Source organism: Bison bison, unplaced genomic scaffold (genome assembly GCF_000754665.1).
Source record: "Bison bison bison isolate TAMUID 2011002044 unplaced genomic scaffold, Bison_UMD1.0 scf7180017864526, whole genome shotgun sequence".
NCBI classification, from domain to species: Eukaryota; Metazoa; Chordata; class Mammalia; order Artiodactyla; family Bovidae; genus Bison; species Bison bison.
This window is the reverse complement of record NW_011495077.1, coordinates 1,135,218-1,140,328: the sequence shown is the minus strand read 5'-3', so window position 1 is coordinate 1,140,328 and position 5,111 is coordinate 1,135,218. Positions and strand designations below refer to the sequence as shown.

Below are 5,111 nucleotides of genomic sequence, written 5' to 3'. Positions count from 1 at the left end.
AGGCCTGGGTTCTATCCCTGGGTTGGGAAGATCCCCTGGAGAAGAGAAAGGCTACCCACTCCAGTGTTCTGGCCTAGAGAATTCCATGGACAGTCCATGGGATCCCAAAGAGTCAGACATGACTGAGCGACTTTCACTCACTTCACATCCTTCTTCCAATAGCAAATTACAGTGATGAAGTAGGTGGACCTGGATTTAGGTAGAAACTTCCAATCTTTCTGAATCAGACTATTTCTTTAATAGTCACAGTATCAGTGGAATTCAAGCTTGATCCCCAAAAGATATGCTTCACACGTCTTCTCCCCTCAGAACATGCAAAATGCTGCTCTGGAAACAGATCTCTGAGAAAATGCCCATCAGTGGCACAAGGTGGTGCTGTCTAGACTTGGAGGGGTAGGGGTAGGATTGAGATGCAAAAAACCAGAGTAGGAAGGGACCATGTTGCATCGCTTCCCTGTTGAGATGTAAACGATCTGGGAACCATCATTGCTGGAAGGTGTAAAGCTCAGGATGAAGGAGACTGGGAGGATTTCAAAGAGGAAAGTTTGAATTTATCAAGTGGAAGCCCAATGGTCAATATTAGAGAAAGATATTGAGAAGTAAATACCACAGAAGACACTGCGAGAAATTGACCATGAACAAATGACATGGAGGGGATGTTTATGGTGACTATTTGTCCAGAGATTTCCAAGCTTGAGCTCCTTGCTCCTGGAAGGTGCCCAGGATAACAGAAGAATGGAAGAGGAAGTCCCTCCATAGAGGTGTGTGACAAAAATTAATAATTTCACTTGTATGTTGACCTTATAATGGAAATACAAAAGCACAGGACAGCCTTTTGGCTGTTGGCTTCAGAAAAGAAATACTAGAAAATAAAAATAAGCCAGAATATTTATAGAAAAAGAGGAAATTCAGTGCTTAACGAATGGTCAGATTTTATATAGTTTGGAACTTGCTATTTTCCATCAGAAAGTTGATAACAACATTTCAGTGAACTTGGATCTGGATGCCTCATGTGGAATAAAAGTGGCAGCTGCTCTTTTGTGTGAGTTCAATAGGGAGACACAGGGGACGACTGGTCTGATCCCTGATTCTGCTGTTTAGCAGGGCTTCTGGCTCAGAAACACATTGAAATGTCTTGCGTTCTTCAGGTCTTTTGTTTTCAAATGCTGTTCAGGGCTGTTATTACACCTGAGGATATTACTTTTCTCACCTTGTGTACGTACGATGTCAGACACCCTGTACTGACACAGATGACTAATTTACAAGCATTACCTAAGTCTAATTAATATCAGTACCTGAAGTAGTTTATAAAGATTGGATTCTGAGGCTATAATTTAGGAATATAGACTTTCGGTCTTTTTCTTACTGGCTCCCAATATAACCAGATAATTCTCTGTCTGGTTTCTTGAGGGCCAAGTTACTTTTTTGCAGAACCATTCTTAGCCATTCTTTAACCATTTTTAAAACCTAGGGGAGTGTAAGACTACAGAGAAGCCACAGCCCAAAGCCCAGGCTGCTGACTTGAGCACAGATGGGAGAATGTTAACGGCCAAGAAATATGAGGTCTTTGGCTCTTTTCCCAGAACTGCCAGGCTAAGACCTTGGCAGAGACCCAACAGGAAACTGAACTCTATTTGCATATCCTTTTATACATGGGAGATTAAAAGCTTCAACCTTGAGTGATCACAGTTTTTGAAAAATCCCGATGAGGCATTAAAGAGGAGGAGGAGTGTCCCAAGGGAGGTGAGCTGGAGGCAAAGTAAGGTAGGTCTGAGGTTAGCACTGACTTTCAATCCCCTTTGATTAACCATGAGTGTATTTTGTTTAGTTCTTTTTCTGATTTTATCCTTATCGAGTCACATAAAGGAATCAGCCAGGCAGGAATCTGGGCATCACAATCTTGGGAATCTATGAAATGTGATTCCCTTTGTCCCACAGCTGCTTCCTTCTCTTTCTTGTTGGACTGAGACCCACAGCTTGTTAGTGCTGAAGCAGGCATGTTGTTGTTTGGTCGCGAAGTCGTGTCTGACTCTTTGTGACCCTTTGTACTGCAGCCTGCCAGGCTCCTTTGTCCATGGAATTCTCCAGGCAAGAATACTGGAGTGGGTAGCTATTTTTACCCGGGGAATCTTCCCAACCTAGGGATCGAACTCGAGTCTCCTGCACTGGCAGGTGGATTCTTTACCTCTGAGCCACCAGGGAAACCCTAAGGAAGCGTAGCGATCAGCTAATATAACCTATTGTACAGATGACAATCTGAGGCTCAAAGAGTTTGAGTGACTTATGTCAAGTCACAGAATAAAAAGTGAAGTTCTGACTCCCCCTCTCCCATACTTTTGTCAACAGGCTGCCAGTTCCTCTTAGCAGGTGGAAGTTTCCTCAGATCTCAGCTTCTTTCCCTCAAGGGATTTGGCACAGATAGTACCCTTCACTGTCTTCTACCAACAGAACAAGCATTTCTGGCAAAACAGTAGCTCTGATTCCCTGACTTTTCTTCCTAATTCACCTGCATAAGCTTTCTAGTTTTTTTTTTTTTTTAAATGGACAAAGCCAAAGTACTGAAATGAGGATTTACCTTTGGGATTTACCTATGGGATTTATTTAGGGAACTTGAGTTTCTTGGCCAAGTGCTATGGTGAACTAAGCCTAGGAAGAAGGCATGAGTAACATGAGGATGGACAAATGTCACCCCTCACAGGTTAGTAACTAAACGTAACAGGTTCTTTTATAAGGATGAAGAAAGATCTCTGCATTCCTAATAAGGTACGTCAATCAAATATCCTAAGACTGGGAAGGCCCTGCAGGAAATATCCTCAAAGCTCGAAGGCTGAGCTTTCTGAAAGTTGAGATTCCCTGGTCCAGCTATTTTCCTAGACATGTGAACCATGTCTATTGGAAGAGTTTGACATCAAAAATTCATTCTCCTTGTTACTTTTGCTAAATCTGGGACTGGCCTGGGCCACCTTCATCTGGTTCAGACAGAGGGCAATGAAGAAACAGTATGTTACTGGGGACCTAGACCTTCCAGTATTGGACTCATCTTTGAGACTTTCACTATCATCAATGATGACAGTGTTCATCAGTGCAAGAATGTAGAGAGGTTGTGTGGAAAGAACATTCCCGATGAGATATTTTTATGAAAAACACGCTGGCAGCACCTTTGGAGTTTTTGGTTTGAAAAAGTCTTACTGATTATTATCAATGTTTCTTCCCATTTTAGATCTTTATTCTCTCTTCTGAGTAAAAACCACCCTCCTTCAGACCACTAAGAGCTGAGGGTATTGGGACTTCTCTGGTGGTTCAGTGGTTAAGACCTTGCCCTTCAATGCAGGGGATGTGGATTCAATCCCGGGTGGGGGAGGTAAGATCCCACATGCCTTGTGACCAAAAAACCAAAACATAAAACAGAAGCAATATTGTCACAAATTCAACAAAAACTTTAAAAATGGTCCACATTAAAAAAAAAGAGAGAATAGGAGTCAAGGGTATAGAATATTAGCACAATTGAGCACATTTGATGTGCTAATCACCCAGGAGTGCCAGGTGACTTCTAGCAATTATTTTATTTAATCTTTGTAATAACTCTGTGAAATAGGTATTATTATCTCTGTTTTATCTGTGAGGAAACAGAGGTTTAAGAAGTTGGGCAACCTTGTTCAAGGTCCCACAGTAAATGAGGAGCTATGATTCTTCCTTACTTTTGTCTGATTCCACCATCCATGCTCTTTTTACAATTCAAAGAACTCATGTATAAAAACACATATGCAGCTTATAGACTAAATTTTTTAGACCAAATATTTAAACTTGGTCATATCAAGATAGGTAAAAAGACCTTAGCAACGTGAGGGACCATTTTCAGGTGATTGCTTTTAAGTTCAACACATTTTAATATTTTTGTGAACGATGAGCATATTTATTCTTGTATAATCACTTTTGTTATCTGCACTATATTGCCACCTATTTAAGAGAGGAAAATACGCCTACTTAAACTGTGCCAGGAAACTTTCTGTTAACACGATAAGGATGTTTTCACAGATCTGAAATGTGGGAAGGATTATAGAATGTGTTTATCTGAAACTCAGAAAATCCCACTCTCATCTTTCTTTCCCTTTGGTATAATTATATGTTTTGCTCTTTCTGTCTCTTTCCTCCAATGTTCTAGAAGTCAAGGGCTAATAAAAACAGCCATGCCGCATGGTCAGCTTCACGTGAGAGGCAGATATGAGTTTAACTTTCTGGCCACCTGTCACCGTTCAGAACAGCCCTCTGGCCAACAGGACTTCTGAAAGGGTCATTCAGGGCTGGTTCCTTAGGGTACCAACACATCTCTTCTCACACTTTGGCCCAGCCACCTCTGGATGCAGTAAGTTGGAAGATGAAAAGATTGGGAAAGTTCAAAATAGCAAAGCAAAGAAACCATTTCAAATGAAATAACAGAGGACCAAGTATGATTAAGATGGAGGTGTAGGTCTGGGACAGTGAGATCTAGCTGGAGAAAGATCACTGATCTTACATGCAGATTCTCCTTTTATTCTGCTTACTAGAGAGATTTCAACCCCCTTCAGTTTCTCTGTGGTTCGTAGTGGTGAAAGCACAATAATACTCAGCCTCTGGTTTCAGTTTTTTTCATTTGTATATATAAATGATTGTTGATGTTATTCCTAGTGAGAATAAATCTTCCCTCCATGGAAAATTTGAAATGCTTAACCTTAGTCCGGAGGGACTAATTTTAGAAAGAAAATTCATGCAGTCTTTCTAGAACTTGATGGTAGTAGTTCACCCAGAAGAGTGAACTGCTGTGAGTGACCTACTGGGAAGTTAAATCCAGAGGCATTGCGGATGGTCCTTAGGGAGTCCCCAGCGCTTCTTTTGGTCCCCGCAGATGATTCAGTGACTGGACCTCTGGAAAAGAGGGAACCCTGATAAGAATTGTGAGAGACAGACGTGATACTCTCTGCAAAAGGATGATTCATGCATTATCATGGCGGAATATCACAAAGAGGGTCAGTCCAGATAGATACCACATGCTGGAAACTGAGGGTGGAAAAGTGCTTTCAAACATACCACTGAGGCTATCAGTCTTCTTGGTTGCAGAATGTAAGGATAGTATC

General features: G+C 41.4%; 2 gene segments (V, D, J or C); both read right to left on the bottom strand.

Annotated features, from left to right (window-relative positions):
- Positions 1-5,111, bottom strand: part of LOC104981963 — a 916,007-nt gene that overhangs the window by 205,372 nt on the left and 705,524 nt on the right.
- Positions 1-5,111, bottom strand: part of LOC104981965 — a 158,670-nt gene that overhangs the window by 117,820 nt on the left and 35,739 nt on the right.